The 19,451-nt window shown below is 46.6% G+C and overlaps 1 long non-coding RNA gene across 1 annotated transcript in view; it reads left to right on the forward strand.

Annotated features, from left to right (window-relative positions):
- Positions 1 to 19,451, forward strand: part of LOC119976040 — a 61,154-nt gene that overhangs the window by 15,245 nt on the left and 26,458 nt on the right. The window lies entirely within an intron of this gene.

Here is a 19,451-nt window from a genome sequence, read left to right on the forward strand (position 1 = left end):
TGGCACAATGTTGCACGGTGAGAGGTTCAAAATATCTTGCATCTTGAATCTGCAGAAGTCGTTTCTCCTTTTAACTTTTAGGTATAATTCAGTGTCGTCCCGAGCATCTCTTAATTGTAAGTGTGTGAAATTTTCATGCAGTATCTTGACTTAGAGAAAGTTCAGCACAATTCAAGATTGTCACCTTCCAAACTGGGGTTGTTTACAAAGGGGACTTTGACCCTTTCATTTAAAAGGATATGCCACGACTAACATGGATTGTCCATCTCTAGTTGCCCAGCAGGGGTGTTTGAAGGGCACCCTCTTCAGCCACTGTTGTCATTCTGATGGGTGTTCCCATAGGGCCTCTGGATGGAAGCGTTCCTGGATTTTGTCCTGGTGCTGAAACGGAAGGGCAGCAATATACCCTAGCTAGGACAGTGTATGACATGGAGGGGAACTTGGAGCTGACGCTGTTCCCAAGACCTTGGCTTTTCTTGACCGAACTTGGGGGGTTAAAGGTCATGCGGGAGATGCTGTCGAAGTAAGTAATGGAAGAGTAGGACTGGGAGTAATTTGGGGGAAGGTATATCCCACTAGAAATACATTGACATGAAAATAAAGTCATCGTTAATTCATGTGTCCTGATTTTCTGCTGCATTGCACCATTGACATCACCAAGTCTTCATGGGGCAAAAATAAAGTACGCTTACATTAACACAGCAATGAAGTTACTGTGAAAATCCCCTGGTTGCCACACTTGAACGCACCTGTTCGGGTATCCTGAAGGGGAATTCAGAACGTCCAAATCATAACAAGCGCGCCTTACGGGACTTGTGGGAGGAAACTGGAGCACCCGGAGCTACCCCACGCAGACACTGGGAGAACGTGCAGACTCCGCACAACCAGTGACCCAAGCTGGGAATAAAACCGGGTCGCTGGTGTTGTGAAGCAACAGTGCTAACCATGGTGTCACCCATCAGTTGGCTTGGCTTCCAGTATCTGTCCGGTGAGATTCCATTCTGGTCCATAAGTGTACTTCATGCTTTAGGATAGTTAAAATGGGTTTGGCTCAGGTTGAAGTGATTCAGGTCAGCCATTCGAGCCTCATTGTGCAGTCCCAAAAAAAGTGCAGCGAGTGGTGCCAAGACATCAGCTCAGGGCCCTAGAAACAGCTTTGTTCTGGTTTTGGGTGCCCCTGCCCTACAAGTACCAGTTAAATTTGGAGTTGTTTTAAACGTTATGACATAGGCATTAATTCACCGAGCCACTGAGACAATCTGAGAACATGCACTTTCCAGGCCATGCACAAAGATTAGCTATTTGGACAAAGTTCTGAATGAATAGTAACCTGGCACCTCTGGAACAAGTGTCTTCTGTGAGTCCTCAGAGTCATTAGGTTGTGGGTTAGTACTTCACTGCAGGACTTAAGCAGCACACTTAATTAAATGCGGCATTACAGAGTGAGTAGCAGAGGCGCAATTGTTTTAGATCAATTTTTTAATAATGCATTCAGGCAATGTGGCCATTGTTGGCTGGGCCAGCATTTGTCGATCCCTAATTGTCCCTGATGATCTTCCTAGGCCATTTAAGAGTCAACCATATTGCTATGGATCTGAGTCACATGTAGGCCAGACCAGGTAAGCACAGTAGATTTCCTTCCCCAAAAGTGGGTTTTTATGACAATCGGCAATGGTTTCATGGTCATCACTAGACTTCTATTTCCAGGTTTTTAAAAACAATTTAATTCAGATTTCATCAGTGGTTAGCACAACCGCCTCACGGCGCTGAGGTCCCAGGTTCGAATCCCGGCCCTGGGTCACTGTCTGTGTGGAGTTTGCACATTCTCCTCGTGTCTGCGTGGGTTTCGCCCCCACAACCCAAAAATGTGCAGAGTAGGTGGATTGGCCACACTAAATTGCCCCTTAATGGGAAAAAATAATTGGGTAATCTAAATTTTAAAAAAAGAAAAAAAAAAAAAAATTCAGATTTCATCATCTGCCGTGGTGGGATTCGAACCCAGAGAATTAACCTGGGCCTCTGGATTATGAGTCCAGTGGCAAGACCATTGCGCCACCGCCTATATGAGGTTCCGTCTGCCCTTTTAGATGGATGTAAAAGACCCCATGCCAGTAAAGGATGGAAGTTCTGGCCAATTTTCATCCTTCAACCACCAAGAGCATTCATCTGATTGCTGCCTGGGTGTGGACTCAAAGAAAGTAAACTAGATGTGGAAAGAGCTAGAAACCAGAAGCATTGAGCAGACATTTTAAAACAGTGAGTAGAACCTGTTGCACTCATAGATACTCACGTCATAGATCTGAGATATAAAATATACAAAACTGTTTATGGGATCTTGTCGTCAGCACTGAGATTGCCATATTTCCTCCAAAGCCGCAATTATACTTCAGAAGTAATTCAGTGGATATATATTATTGGTGACTGGGCATGCACAAGCACTGCACACTTCAAGTGAGGAGAGGATAAATGATTGCGTCTCAATTTCTTTATGCCCAAGATCAGTGAGCATCATTTCAGAGAAAATATAATTTAGAAAAAAAAAAGGATGGAAATTGGTAGTCGGGGATGGCTGGCGAGGAGCAGTGAATTACCTAAAGACTGCCTTGCAAATAGTTAGTTAGATGGATGTAAAGAGTAGCGCTTTTAAGCCAGTTAGCCACTCTCAAAATCAGTGCTGTGATGTTCTGATCACATGTATTTAATCTCTCCAAATCAATAGACATTGATCGTTGTTGCAAAAAGAATTAATTTATTTAACCTTCCTCTCCCTCTTTTATCTTCACCTCGTCCATCAGTCTTCTGATCGGTTTTGGGCTTTTGGCAAGCGACCAAAATATTTGGAATATAACAGGAATCTCTTTTGATTCTTTATCTGCTTCCCCAGTTCCATTCTATTTTCCCCATTCTTCTACTACCGTTGCGTTCCATGTAGGGTACATCTTCCCAGGTACTAACTCTCTTCAGATTCTTTGTCCAAGTAATCACTTGTCAAGTGTGTGTTCAGACAGTGTGATCAAGGCATTCTGCCCTGCCCTTGTTGGTTGTAGAATCTTAAGCCCCATTCTGCCTTTGCTGGCTCTTTCTGGGAGCTCTCCAGTTAATCCCATTCTCCAACCTTTTTCTGATAGCTCTGCAATTCTCCCTCCTTCTAGCATTTATCCAATTCCCATTTGAAAAATATCATTTAATCTACTTCCACTCCTCTTTCAGGCATTGTATTCTGGATCATAACACGCAGAGTAAAATAAAAAAACCTTGGGGTTGATTCCGCGATTGGGATTCCCGATCGGGAGGAGAATGGAGCGTCCCCCGGAAAACAGGTTTGGAGCAGGGCATTTCTGCTGTTAATTAGAGGAAGTAAAACCACTCGGCTCCTTTTGATGTGGCAAGGAGCTGTCAATCATAAAAAGAGTGTTTATAAACATCAAAGCAGCATACTTGAGATGCATTCAAGCGTGAAGGGAAAGATAGATAAACAATCCAACTGTCTCTGGTCTAATAAAACTCAATCACTGGCTAGTAAAATATATTACTGTGTGAAATTGAATAGAAGTTATTTATTTCAAAAACTGACAAGGGATTTGAAGCCCTTTCAAGTGTACTTGGCTTTGAGAGGAAGCCTCTGACACTTGTAACAGCTGCTTCTTTAATCATTTTTGTCTGAGGCAGCAGATGTTAGGGAAGGGTAAGTGAAAAAATACAGTGATCTTTCATTTTACTGCCTGGACTGCTCTTCCGTGGGGGTCTTTGATTGGGGGGAGGGGGGGCGGGGCTGATTGGGAGGGTCATGGGGAGTATCTGTGGGGAGGGGTTTGGGTCACCCTCATGTGGGCGTGCTGTGGGGGGTGACCTGTTATTCCCGTTGAGTGAGGTGAATGTCTCTACTTGTCGGTTTTTGGGGGGGGGGGGGGTTGGCTGCTGCCGGACCTCGGGGTCAGGCATCAGGGCTGCCAGCTGAAAATGCCAGCCCAATACCGGGATTCCGACAAAATTCCATGAGCTCTCCTCCGTACGTAAATGTGTATGATAAAGGAGAGAGAGAGAGACGCTTTTGGACACGAAGGGCAAATGTAGCATGACCAAAGTCTGCGCATCTTTGGACTGATGCCAACTGTATTTTTTCAAAGCGGTCATGTCCAAAATAAGAATGTTGTGATGTTAGATGATATCTTCCGAAATGGTCTTCCGATCATCCCAAACTCTGCTGCCAATGTGCCAAGTCCCGTACACATCAGCCTTGTGCTCACTGACCTACATTGGTTCCTGTCAAGCAACACCTCACTTTAAAATATAAATTCTCAGTCTTATTTTTGAATCCCTCCATGGCCTACTGCTCTCAATCTCTGTCATCTCCTCCAGCTCTACAACCCTCCGATATCTAAGCTACTCTAATTCTGACCTCCTGCTCGCCTCCGATTTTAAACACTCCGCTATCAGTGATGGTGCCTGCTGCCTAGGCCCCAAGCTTTGGAATAATACAACCCCTCTTCTTCTCTCTATCTCACATTCCTCATTTTAAAACCTTCCTTAAAACCTACCTCTTTGACCAAGCTTTTGGTCACCTGCCCCAATAACTCCTAACTGTGCCTCAGTGCCATATTTTGTTTTATTATGATCTTGTGAACCACCGTTGGATGTTTTTATTACACTAAGGCACTAAATAAATACTTGCTGTGGTTCTGGATTGGTCTGTGCTCAGCTGTCCTCATTCGGGATCCATTTGAATAGAATTCCTACAGTGCAGGAGGAGGTCGTTTGGCCCATTGTGTCTGCACTGACCCACCGAAAGAGCACCCTACCCAGGCCCACTCCCCCACTCTATCCCCATAACCCCAGCTAATCTACACATCTCTGGACACCAAAGGGTAATTTAGCCTAACCTGCACATCTTTGTGGGAGGAAACCGGGCACCCGGAGGAAACCCACACACACGTGCAAACTCCAAACAGCCAGTCAACAAAGGCCGGAATTGAACCCGGATCCCTGATGCTGAGAGGCAGCAGTGCTAGCCACTGCCACCACCATGGCTTTGCATTGATTTTGAGAGAAACTTTCCTTCACACAAACTCTGCAGTTGGCTGTTGAGGTGACGGACCAGCCAGTTCTGCAGAGTACTCCCTGGTCTCTATCGAGTTGGCTGTGACTGACTTCAACCAGGCTTGATGTAGGGGCAGCACGGTAGCATGGTGGTTAGCATAAATGCTTCACAGCTCCAGGGTCCCAGGTTCGATTCCCGGCTGGGTCACTGTCTGTGTGGAGTCTGCACGTCCTCCCCGTTTGTGCGTGGGTTTCCTCCGGGTGCTCCGGTTTCCCCCCACAGTCCAAAGATGTGCGGGTTAGGTGGATTGGCCATGCTAAATTGCCCGTAGTGTCCTAATAGGAAGGTTAAGGGGGTGAGTTGTTGGGTTACGGGTATAGAGTGGATACGAGGGTTTGAGTAGGGTGATCATTGCTCGGCACAACATCGAGGGCCGAAGGGCCTGTTCTGATTGACTTCTGGGTTAAGATGGAGCAAGTTAGCCTCTCCCGGAACTTTGGCTTGTGGGACGATGCATAAGATGCATAAACTGTGGCTCAGTTTGCGGCACACTTGCATCCGACTTACCAAAGTTCTGGATTTAAACCCCACTCCAGGACTTGAGCACAAAAATCAAGGCTGACACTGTGGTACAGTTGTGAAAGAGTGCCACAGTCTCGGGTCCTCTTCTGATGACATAACAAACCAAGGCACCACATGCCTGTTTTCCTGGATGTAAAAGATCCAATGGCACTAATCTGAAGGAGAGGAGTTTCCTGACAACATATACCCTTCAATCAGCATCACAAAAACAGATTAACTGGTCATTATTACATTGTTTAATTTTGGCCGCACGATTCCTACATTAAAACATTGACTTTTTATAATTTCTTGGGAGGCTGTTGCGCTAACAATTGCACACAGAAACATGAAACGGTACAAAAGAGGCTTTATTACCGTGAGATGTTATTACCTCAAGTGGAGCTATAAAATGGAGGCTTAGGAGACCTCATGGATATTTATACTGCTCCTGTGGGCGGAGCGAGCCAGCAGGGGCTTACCGACAAACTATGCAGGGGCTTACCGACAAACCTGTAATAGCCGGTACTATTGTACATCCCCTAATAGAGGCACACACATATATACATATCCAGTGGTATTACCACAGAGGCGAGGCCAGCATTTACTGCTGATCCCTAATTGCCCTTGAACTGAAGGGCTTGCTAGGAGAGGGCAGTTAAAGGTCAATCACATTGCTGTGTATCTGGAGTCATGTGTCAACCAGACCAGGCAAGGATGGCAGATTTCCTTCCCTAAAGCACATTAATGAACGGGTTTTAACGACTGTAGTTTCACGGTGGCCGTTACTGCACCAACTATCGTGGTGGTGTTTGAGCCTGCCCACCCCCCCACAAGGCATGGGGTTGCAAACCCCCAGGATTGGCTTGGAGTGTCCAGGAATTGAAGACCAATTTCCCAAGACACTGCTGTGTACATACTGGAGAAAAAAATCATTGAGACATTAAGAAATATTTATTTTTTGTCTTTTTCTTTGAATAATTCTCTTTACCAGACATAAAAATTGTGAACATGGAGGGAAAAACAGACTGGTGGTAGTCGAGGATCATCCAATTGGGTGATGAGTCTCTTTGCTTTCCAATTGGTGTAGGAAGGCAGTGAGTCAGAAGGATGGATGTTGGAATGTGGGAGAAAGTCATATGACAAAATCTCCAGGAGTACATTTAATCACAATTGGCAGCCCTACCAGAGCATTATGCTAGGCCTCTGGATTACTAGGCCAATGACATTACCACTGTGCCACCCTCTCCCCATACTGTGCTTCAGAAGTACTTCATTGGCTGTAAAATGCTTTGGGTTCTGAAAAATGTCATATCAGTGCAAGTCTTTCCTTTTTTACTTTCTATATCTTCAGAGTCCTGGTCTGGCAGATCTCCTTTGGGGTTGTCCGTGGTGTACTGATGCACGGTTTTACATTCATAGTGCATTATTGGAGTGTGGAAGGCGATACCGAACGTGAATGTGATACATAACAGAATAATGTATATCAATGCATGCGTTTAGCGATGTAGTGTTGCTGCTGTTTGTTGACTGTGGTAGTTTTGTTTTATTTGGGGGGGGAACTAATTTTGTGGGGCCAGCTTCAAATGTTTGAAGAGGAGTAGGGGAATACTCTGTGTCCTAACCAGCATTGCCCCCTCAACACCACCTATAACAGGCTCAGCACTCATTCTACATCTTTAGCATTTCAGCAATGTTTCAACATGAGAATTATCAGCAAACGTAGGCAACCGGTGGTTACATAGAAATGTAGAAAATAGGAACAGGAGGCCATTCGGCCCGTTGAGCCAGCTCCGCCATTCATTATTCAATAGCCTAATCCCTCTTTCCCCCCCCCCCCCCAAAGCCTTTGATCCCTTCGCCCCAAGTGCTATATTTAACTGTTTCTTGAAAACATACAGGGCGCGATTCTCTGCTGCCCACGACGGGTCGGAGAATAGCGGGAGGGCCTTCCCGACAATTTTCATGGCCTCCCGCTATTCTCCCCCCTCCGGCCGCCCCCCGACACGAATCACTGCTCGCTGTTTTTTACGGCGAACAGCGATTCTCCGCAGGCCGATGGGCTGAATACCGCGGAGTTTATGGCCGTTTTCACGGCCGCGATCACACCTGCTTTCAGCGTTCGTGAAAACGGCCGCAAAGTGCCCGTCCCGGACAACCATGGCACCGATTGGCACAGCTGCACCGATCGCGGGCAGCGGGTCCGATACCCGCGCACTATTTGTTCTTCCGCCGCCCCGCAGGATCAGTCCGCAGGGCGGCTGAGGGGCATGACGGCTGGCGCATGCGCGGGTTTTGACGCGTCTGCGTGATGACGTCATCCGCGCATGCGTGGGTTGGAGCCGTCCAACCCGGGCATGCGCGGCTGACGTTATCGTATGCGTCAGCCACCGTGACTCTTGGTGGGCGGAGTTAGCGACGTTCGCTAACTCCGCGTCGTCGTGCTTCCACCGGCCCCGGTACTAGCCCCGCCCGGGGGGGGAGAACCGGATCCCGGGTCGGAGCTCCGAAGCTGGTGTGAAACACGGCCAGTTTCACGCCAGCCTTCACGGCACGCCGGATTTGCGGAGAATCGCGCCCACCTTGTTTTGGCCTCTACTTTCTGTGGTAACGAATTCCACAGGCCGATCACTCTCTGGGTGAAGAAATTTCTCTTAATCTCTGTCCTAAATGGTTTACCTTGTATCCTCAGACTGTGACCCCTGGTTCTGGACACACCCACCTTCAGAAACATCCTTCCTGCATCTCCCCTGTCTAGTCCTGTTAGAATTTTATATGTTTCTATGAGACCCCCCCTCATTCTTCTGAACTCCAGTGAATTCGATCTCTTCTCTTACGTCAGTCCCGCCGTCCCAGGAATCAGTCTGGTAAACATTTGCTGCACTCCCTCTAGAACAAGAACATCCTTCCTCAGATTAGGAGGCCAAAACGGCACACAATACTCCAGATTACATATCTACAAAGACACCTGGAGGCCAAATAGTCGAGTAAACTTATTCACAGTCAAAAGAAGCGGCCCGCTACAGTGGCGTATACGCACAGTATAAGTCCCAGTCGGGACTGCCAATGTGCTGGCGGTCCCTGTCCGGGCTGGCTTTTATACAGGTTAACCATGAGCCCCAGCTGGACGGGTCTCCGCCTGCGACCAGGGAAGCTCGTATTCCATGAATCCCAGGGGGACTAGGGTATCCCCGTGGGCCTGGTGAGGGTTATTACAATATCAAAAGTTCTTCATTGACAATAAATGGGGTGAGCTGAAAATGTGACGTGGGAGTGACGGAGGGGAGGTGGGGGGGAGGGGTGGGGGTTGTTCTGTAAACTCAAGCTTGCTTTGTTTTTTTTTTAACGACTGACATAGAGACTACAGGTTATTTTGTAAGTCATGTGCTCCCAGCAGCAGCATTAAAACAAACGGACGTGTGTTTGCTGCCATTTTCCAACCATCTGCAGCCAGGGAATTGGATGTCCATCCTTCTCCTTTTCCACTGTCTGTTATCAATGGGCAGTCACCAATTTGCTTTTATCTTAAATGAGAATTAGGTCAGTATTTGAAAAGAAAAGATACGAGGGCATGGTGGGGAAATGGATTAGCATTTGAATTTAATGAGCTACCACCAGCTCAGTGGGCTGGATGGCCTATTTGTCTTCCCAAATTCCATTATCGTTAATTTCACTGGATGAATATTAAATAGGAACAACACCGATGCAAGTGATGGGTTTTACTTTGAAGTTCAGGTGAAATGCAATGATAATGATTTAAAAAATTAAATGGCAAAATAGTTGAGAACAAATGTTTTTCCTTGACTACAGTGGGAAGAGCATTGCAGTTCCTGAATGTTCAGAGTTCATAATTGGCCAACCAGTTTTGTCATGGAGAGGGAGCTTCTGCCTCTGTGCTCTGCAAAGATTTTTTTTTTAAATAAATTTAGATTAGCCAATTATTTTTTCCAATTAAGGGGCAATTTAGCGTGGCCAATCCACCTACTCTGCACATTTTTGGGTTGTGGGGGCGAAACCCACGCAGACACGGGGAGAATGTGCAAACTCCACACGGACAGTGACCCAGAGCCGGGATCGAACCTGGGACCTCAGCGCCGTGAGGCGGTTGTGCTAACCACTAGGCCACCATGCTGTGCTCTGCAAAGATGGCATTTTGAGGTAAAACTTGTCCTGGAAATGCTAATTTGGGACGCTGTCTTGCCAAAAACACTGGGTGGTTCTCCAGCATTTTGGTGAGACTCATTTGACATTCCAGTGCAGCAATATTGAGATTTTACCATTAGGTGGCCACTTGAAGAGAAGTAGAAAATGAGTTCCAATTGTAATTCTGTTCCCGCATCTAGTGATACACTAAGGCAGACTTTTGTCTTTTTCCATAGCCAGTAATTCCTGGAGCAGGCCGCTGGTCTGTCTCTGGGGTCTTATGGCTTACGATGCACCACTCCACATCAAGTGTTGCTGACCAGGATTCTCTCCCACTCTTACCACCAGCCATTGTCACGTTGGAAGGATTTTGCAGGTTGACACACTCAACCTTTTGGCCGCATTTTGAATGCATGTTCCTTAGTGCAGAGCTTCAGGCTCAGAGGCAGGGGTGCTCCCATTTAACCCAGAAAATGGATACCTCCTCCCTTATTAGCCATAACCAGCGATTAAGGGACCATAGGTATCACAAGCGAGGGAGACCAGTGGCTACAGCTTTACATCAAGAGACGGAGACCAGGAGTTGCAGCTTGACAGACACCATTAAGCTTCAAACATGACTGATGCGGAATTGCTCCCACTCTTACACCTGCCATGGGCCTATTGGATTGATCATCAAGCTACTTGGCCATGTCATGCACACACATTCCACAGCCAACAAATCTTGGGGTGGGACTTTGCCTCAGAGCCAGAAGCTCTGGCGTTTGAGGTGCTACCTATTGAGCATTTGGATCTCTAAAATGGACAACAGACCATTTCACTCGATCCTAAAGGTTCTTCAGTAAAATTCCCCAATTATATATTTGGAAGGCAACCGAAGAGCATGAGAGTTGAACATTGGTCTTTCTCCTTTCTGGATATGGGTCCAGTGCCAGTTCAGTGTCAATTCAGTGCTGTGGGAGCACGGAACAACAAAATTGCTCCCCAACTCAACACCGCTTGACAATCCCACCTGGATCACAGGATGGCTGGTATTGGAAATAGGAAAATTTTGCATTGGCTTAGTCAGAGTTGACGAGTTGGGGGTAGAGTCAGGGAGGTTAGTTCTGCATCAGAAAGTTCCTGATGCTGAGACATGGGGTATTTGAAATGGAAATTCTGATGCAAACGTAGCAGACGAGAAAGATCCCCAAGGAATGTATAATTTTCAGTGAGCGGAGTTTTGTAATGTTAATTTATTTCCCGGCCCCCCATGATTCTGATGCTGCAGCACCATCCTGCCCGTGACCATTAAAGTGAATATTGGCAAACTCTGACCATGAGGGAGTGATTCTGCACAGCTAAATTTGATTCTGTTCGCTCCAAAACTCCACACGTATGTCTTTCTCCTGCAAGTGCTGCTGCATAATGCTCAGTAACAAAAACCGTCCCAACCAGTCGTTACCTTTCTGTCCACCTGACTGAGATTTACCACCTCCAGCAACATCGGATTGACTCAGCTGTGGTGGCTGAATATTGTGTTAATTTACACTCTGTATGTGCTGCTTACTGGGACCATGCAAAATGCACACATATGTGCATATGCGCACACATACGTGCATACACACACATACATGCATAGGCACACACGTGCATATGCACACACATACATGCATAAGTACCCAGATATACACACGTGCATATGCATACGCACACATGCATATGCAGACACGCACACGCATACATTACGCACACATACGCATACACACACGCCAATTGCAACTTTAATTTATCACTTTAAGGCAGATTTCTTCCCAGCTGGGGACCTAATAGGATATTTCCCATCACCAGGCTGCAGCTTTTGGTTCAATTTGAAGCCTATTTTGGGGGATATTGGTGTATATCCGACCGGTAATTCCTGACAAAGTGAGTAGATGAGCTCCTCTCTGTAGAATTGGATGATGCATTTTGTCACTGAAATATCCGGCCTCATTTCCATTCTCTAACTTCAATGAGTCATCATGATGTGAAGTCCTCCCCGATGGATGGATAACCAAGCGAGTATATCAAAGTCGGTGCTGTAGTTTATCTTTACAATGATTGTAAAATCATTGATAATAGATGTGATTCTATGCCAGTCGTTGTTGGTCCAAAATGATTAAAGGATTTGCTATCTTATCGATTGAAAGATCCTGGGCTGGATACTCCCATTTTGAGGCTATGTCCGGAGGAAGTGTCTGCTTTTACGATAAAGAGGTTGGCGCTGTCCCCGCACCGATGCTCCGACCGGTGAAGGTCTAGCACCCACGCCACGTTAAACGCACGACCGTCCCGATATAAACGCCTGGAGAATTGCCGGGCCCATGCCGCGTATGCGCACGGCGATGACCTGCAGCGGTCGCACCGTCCAACATGCCGGCCGTGCGCGGACCCGACCTGCCAGATAGTGCCCCCCGGACATACCCTCGCCACCCCCCACCAGCTCCCCCAACCCCCACCGAAGCCCCCATGGCCAACAGCACGGCTCCTTCTCCCCCCCCCCCCCCGACTGTGGCCACCATGTCGGGTTCACGAAAACTGGAGCACACGTTCCCCCGCGCCATCGGGAACTCGGCCCATCGGGGGCAGAGCATCGGGGGAGGGCCTTCAGGTAACTATTTTGGAGTGGGCGTAGCATCGGAAAACGGGCGCCGTCCCCGTTTCGGTCGTAAACAAGGATTCTCCGCCCGATCGCCGATTACGATATCAGTGTCGGACAACAGAGAATCCCGCCCCCTATTTTCACGGCTGGGAGAATCCAGAACAAGTTGGCGGAACCTTAAAATTAAAAGTGGGTCATTCAGGGTTGATGTCAAGAAGCACCTCTTCACACATAGAGTATAGAAACTCTTTTCCCCCTCCCCCCCCCAATAAAGGTTGGTGAGATGGCAGACGGAGGAGGTCAACTGAAATTGATAGACATAGTTAGGGCGGGGTAGTAAAGGTTATGAAACCAAGGTGGCTAAATGGAATTCTGATACAGATCAGCCATGACCTAATTGAATGTTGGAACAGGCTGGAGGGGCTGAATGGCCTGCTCCTGTTCCTATGCAAGTTGCAAGTGTTTTATAAAATGGTGATTCTTTTCATTTACACTGATTCAAAGGTAAAGTAAATTGAAAATCGGGCTAATTTTATTCAGCGAGGGCAATAAACAAGAGCCAATATCATTACAATGAAAGTTTCTGCTGAAGTGCAACGAGACCTGGGTGTCATGGTGGAACAGTCGCTGAAGGTTGGCATGCATGTACAGCAGGCGATGAGGAAAGCTAATGGCATACTGGCCTTCATAGCGAGAGGATTTGAGTACAGGATTAGGAATGTCTTGCTGCAGTTATACAGGGTCTTGGTAAGGCCACACCTTGAGTATTGTGTGCAGTTTTGTTCTCATAGTTTGAGGAAGGACATTCTTGCTATTGAGGGTGTAGAACGAAGGTTCACCAGACTAATTCCTGGGATGGCAGGACTGACATATGAAGACTAGATCGACTGGACTTGTAATCGCTGGAATTTTTATAATCATCTTTATTAGTGTCACAAGTAGGCTTACATTAACACATACAATGAAGTTACTGTGAAAATTCCCCTAGCCACCACACTCCGGCGCCTGTTCGGGTACATTGAGGGAGAATTCAGAATGTCCAATTTACCTAACAAGCAGGCCTTTCGGGACTTGTGGGAGGAAACTAGAGCACCCGGAGAAAGCTTACGCAGACGCTGGGAGAATGTGCAGACTCCGCACAGACAGTGACCCAAGCCGGGAATCGAACCCGGGTCCCTGTCGCTGTGAAGCAACAGTGCTAATTAGAAGAATAAGAGAGGATCTCATAGACACATATAGATTCCTGGTGGGACTGGATAGGCTAGATGAAGGAAGAATGTTCCCGATGTTGGGGACGTCCAGAACTAGGGGGGTCACAGCCTTAGAATTAGGGGTAAGCCATTCATAACTGAAATGAGGAAGAATTTCTCTTGGAGAGTTGTGAACTTGTGGAATTCTCTACCACAGAAAGCTGTTGGGGCCAGTTCGTTGGATATAGTCAAGAGGGAGCTGGACTTGGCATGTTAAAAGACGCTCAACAATACTTTGGTATCAATACATGTGTAATTTGGTGTCCAGCTCCTTTCAATTACTTACGCACTCTCACTATTGTTCATTTCGATCTATTTTTAACGCGTTCTTTGATTTCCTATATCTTTGCTCTCATGAAGATAGCGTTCTCGTGTCCATTTTGGTGGCCACATTTTTATCACTGGGATTTCAGTGAAGCACACTGCTAGCTGGATGGTATTTCAACTGTGATGAAACTATTTTTCAGAGGGTCGGTGCAGACTCGATGGGCTGAATGGCCTCCTTCTGCACGGTAGGAATTCAGCAGTTCATTGAGAGACCATTGTCCTTCATACCAGGTGGATGGTTAGAGTTGGAAATTTTGGATGATATGAAACTAGAGGGAAATGGGGAACCACAGAATCATTACAGTGCAGAAGGAGGCCATTCAGCCCATCAGGTCTGCACAGATCCTCTGAAAAAGCACCCACCGGACCTCTGTAACCCCACCTAGCCTTTTTTGGAAACCAGGAGCAATTTAGCATAGTCAATACACCTAACTTGCACATTTTTGGACTGAGAGGAAACCGGAGCACCCGGAGGAAACCCACACAGACATGAGGGGAATGTTCCAACTTCACACAGATGGTCACCCAAGGCTGGAATTGAACCCGAGTTCTTGGCGCTGTGAGGCAGCAGTGCTAACCACTGTGCCACCATGCCGCCTGTAACGATTTAAAGACTATCCTGGAACAAGCCTTTGAGGTAGCGGTGGGGCAGTTTTCTCCCACTCGCCCCTCCGAATCTAGAAGGTGCAGGGTTCAATCTCCATCTCAGACCTACAGCTCGGAATCTGACATCAAGCAGAATACTCATGTCTGGTGGACGTAACTCTTCTTCCCATGCAGTGATGCTTATTGCAGTGGAGTGGTTTACTTCCCCAGCTAATAGAGACGGAATTATCTGCCTTCAGCTGTGGTGCATAGGATGGATGGCAGCCCGAGCCCCATCCCTGATTGATGAGCTGAAAGTCTCCTGTGTTTGCTGGTTGTAATTGTAAATAGGTTTGGACAGTGTCCATCCAGTTTATACTGGGCAGGTGTTTGACAGATTTATGAAAAGCTGCCCCCTAGGGTGGCATGGTGGCGCAGTGGTAAGCACTGCTGCCTCATGGTGCCGAGGACCCAGGTTCAATCCCATCCCCGGGTCACTGACCGTGTGGAGTTTGCACATTCTCCCCGTGTCTGTGTGGGTTTCCTCCGGGTGCTTCGGTTTCCTCCCACAAGTCCCGAAAGACATGCTGTTAGGTAATTTGGACATTCTGAATTCTCCGTCCATGTTCCCGAACAGTTGCCGGAATGTGGCGACTGTGTGCTTTTCACAGTAAGTTTCCACAGTAATTTCATTGCAGTATTAATGTAAACCTACTTGTGACAATAAAGATTATTATAAAAAAAGATTCAAATTCCACCATCTGCCGTGGTCCCCAGAGCATTGTGATCACTCTCGGAAGGAGCGATCACAATATGGTGGAATTTAAAATACAAATGGAGGGTGAGAAGGTAAAATCAAACACTAGTGTTTTGTGCTTAAACAAAGGAGATTACAATGGGATGAGAGACTGGGAGCAAAGACTTTATGGTGAAACAGTTGAGGAACAGTGGAGAACCTTCCAAGCGATTTTTCACAGTGCTCAGCAAAGGTTTATACCATCAAAAAGGAAGGACGGTAGAAAGAGGGGAAATCGACCGTGGATATCTAAGGAAATAAGGGAGAGTATCAAATTAAAGGAAAAAGCATACAAAGTGGCAAAGATTAGTGGGAGACTAGAGGACTGGGAAATCTTTAGGGGGCAACAGAAAGCTACTAAAAAAGCTATAAAGAAGAGTAAGATAGATTATGAGAGTAAACTTGCTCAGAATATAAAAACAGATAGTAAAAGTTTCTACAAAAATATAAAACAAAAAAGAGTGGCTAAGGTAAATATTGGTCCTTTAGAGGAGGAGAAGGGAGATTTAATAATGGGAGATGAGGAACTGAACAGGTTTTATGGGTCGGTCTTCACAGTGGAAGACACAAATAACATGCCAGAGACTGATAGAAATGAGGCTATGACAGGTGAGGACCTTGAAATGATTGTTATCACTAAGGAGGTAGTGATGGGCAAGTTAATGGGGCTAAAGGTCAACACGTCTCCTGGCCCTGATGGAATGCATCCCAGAGATGGCTAGGGAAATTGCAAATGCACTAGTGATAATTTACCAAAATTCACTAGACTCTGGGGTGGTCCCGGCGGATTGGAAATGAGCAAACGTGACACCACTGTTTAAAAAATGAGGTAGGCAGAAAGTGGGTAATTATGGGCCAGTGAGCTTAACTTCGGTAGTAGGGAAGATGCTGGAATCTATCATCAAAGAAGAAATAGCGAGGCACCTGGATGGAAATTATCCCATTGGGCAGATGCAGCATGGGTTCATAAAGGGCAGGTCGTGCCTAACTAATTTAGTGGAATTTTTTGAGGACATGACCAGAGCGGTAGATAACGGGGAGCCAATGGATATCTGGATTTCCAGAAAGCCTTTGACAAGGTGCCACACAAAAGATTGCTGCATAAGATAAAGCTGCATGGCATTAAGGGTAAAATAGTAGCATGGATAGAGGATTGGATAATTAATAGAAAGCAAAGAGTGGGGATTAATGGGTGTTTCTCTGGTTGGCAATCAGTAGCTCGTTGTGTCCCTCAGGGATCAGTGTTGGGCCCACAATTGTTCACAATTTACATAGATGATTTGGAGTTGGGGACCAAGGGCAGTTTGTCCAAGTTTGCAGACGACACTAAGATGAGTGGTAAAGCAAAAAGTACAGAGGATACCGGAAGTCTGCAGAGGGATTTGGATAGGTTAAGTAAATGGGCTAGGGTCTGGCAGATGGAATACAATGTTGACAAATGTGAGGTTATCCATTTTGGGAGGAATAACAGCAAAAGGGATTATTATTTAAATGATAAAATATTAAAACATGCTGTTGTGCAGAGAGACTTGGGTGTGCTTGTGCATGAGTCGCAAAAAGTTGGTTTACACGTGCAACAGGTGATTAAGAAAGCAAATGGAATTTTGTCCGTCATTGCGAGAGGGATGGAGTTTAAGACTAGGGAGGTTATGCTGCAATTGTATCAGGTGTTAGTGAGGCCACACCTGGAGTATTGTGTTCAGTTTTGGTCTCCTTACTTGAGAAAGGACATACTGGCGCTGGAGGGTGTGCAGAGGAGAATCACTAGGTTAATCCCAGAGCTGAAGGGGTTGGATTACGAGGAGAGGTTGAGTAGACTGAGACTGTACTCGTTGGAATTTAGAAGGATGAGGGGAGATCTTATAGAAACAAATAAAATCATGATGGGAATAGATAGGATAGATGCGGGCAAGTTGTTTCCACTAGCGGGTGAAAGCAGAACTAGGGGCATAGCCTCAAAATAAGGGGAAGTAGGACTGAGTTTAGGAGGAACCTCTTCACCCAAAGGGTTGTGAATCTATGCAATTCTTTGCCCAGTGAAGCAGTTGAGGCTCCTTCATGAAATGTTTTAAGATAAAGATAGATAGTTTTTTGAAGAATAAAGGGATTAAGGGTTATGGTGTTCAGGCCGGAAAGTGGAGTTGAGTCCACAAAAGATCAGCCATGATCTCATTGAATGGCGGAGCAGGCTCGAGGGGCCATATGGCCTACTCCTGCTCCTAGTTCTTATGTTCTCTCGATTACTAGTCCAGTGACAGCACCACTACACCACACCTATTGTCTCCATGAGATGGGATTCCCAAAGAGGGGCATGTTTCTTTTTAAAATAAATTTAAAGTACCTAATTATTTTTTTCCAATTAACGGGCAATTTATTTATTTTTTAAATTTAGAGTACCCAATTGTCTTTTTGTCCCAATTTAGGGGCAATTTAGCATGGCCAATCCACCTAACTTGCACCTCTTTGGATTCTGGGGTGAAATCCACGCAGACATGGGGAGAATGTGCAAACTCCACAGTGATCCAGTGCCGGGATTCGAACCCGGACCCACAGCGCTCCAGTCCCAGTTCAAACCACTGTGCCACCGTGCTGCCACTTAAGGGGCAATTTAATGTGGCCAAATCACCTACACTGCACACAGCATACAGACGCCACACAGTGATCCAAGCCGGTAATCGAACCTGGGACCCTGGAGCTGTGAAGCAACACTGCTAACCACTGAGCTACTCTGCCGCTCAGCTGATAAAAATCTGGAATTTAAAGTCTAAATGATGACTCGGAAACCATTGTTGATTTTCTTAGAAACTCATCTGGTTTACTGACGCCTATAAGGGAAGGAAATCTGCTGTCCTTACCTTGTCTGGCTTGCACATGTTCCACCACAATGTGGTTGACTATTAATGCCCCCCCCAAGGGCAATTAGGAATGTGCAAAAATGCTGGCCCAGCCAGCGACACCCACACATCCCATGAAAGAACATTTAAAAAAAATAACTGACCTGGTTTGGGAAACTTGTGCTGGTTACGTCGGAATGGCAGAAACTTTCACTTCATGTGGCTTCCGAGGGAGGAAAGCGTGGACAATCCACCTCCCCTGCACATCTTTAGTTATGGGGTGAGACACACAGACACAGCTGGGTGGGTGGGGGGGGTGGAGAATGTGCAAACTCCATATGGACATTGACCCAGGGGTGGGATCAAACCCGGGTCCCTGGTGCCGTTAGGCAACAGTGCTAACCACTGCGCCACCATGTTGCCCAGAGGTGCCCGGTTGAGGTTGGCAGACTGGACACATAAATTCTTGATTTCTCAGATGCTACCATCCCTTTGCTCCCAATGGGCAGCTGTGCTCGGTTTGTGTTGGAGAGCTAGTTGCATTAGTCCTAGATGTGCCCGTTTATAATGAAGGTGGTAACAGCAGCCCTGCCAGCACTCTTGTTCACAAGGAATGTATTTGTGGGCCCTAGACTCATCCCTGAAGTTAAGAGCAGGGAGCTCTCCTAGAAATGGACAGTAAGAGTTCAAATGGCCTCCTTCAGCTGGTGCAACTTGCACGCTTCGGAACACAGCAAAGGAAGTCGGCCATTCGGCCCCTCGTACCTGTTCTGCCCCTCAGTTGGACCACTGTTGATCTGTACCTGGTACCTTTTGGCCCAGAAGACTACCCATCCCAGTCTTTGAAGCTCCAATCCTTCCAGCCTTTTGGGAGACAGTTCCAGATTCCCACCACCCTTTCTGAGAAAGAGGTGCCTTTTCTAATTTCACTGCTGTCTTTAGATTCTACCCCCCTTTTGTTCTGCATTCCCCACACGGCGGGAAACGGGTTTTCTTCCGAACTCGAGGCAAAACGAATCAAGTTTTAACCCGTGGTATCCTTCGGAGTAAATAAAGAGGCCTGAAAACGATTCCCACCCTGTTTCTCATCTCGCTGCGGAAAGTAGGTACGCTTTCGTAGCTGTCTTTATCTCAACACGCCGAAAACTTTTTCAGGGTTCCAAATTTGTTGCAATCTTATTTTCCTCTTGCAGTGACTCTCACGTTGGAAAAAGTGGTCTTTTGTTCCAATGTTGTGTTTACTGACGAGATAAGGAAGCGGGCATTTCAGTTGATAGTGCTTCTGTATGTGTAAATTACA

Source organism: Scyliorhinus canicula, chromosome 13, assembly GCF_902713615.1.
Source record: "Scyliorhinus canicula chromosome 13, sScyCan1.1, whole genome shotgun sequence".
NCBI lineage: Eukaryota > Metazoa > Chordata > Chondrichthyes > Carcharhiniformes > Scyliorhinidae > Scyliorhinus > Scyliorhinus canicula.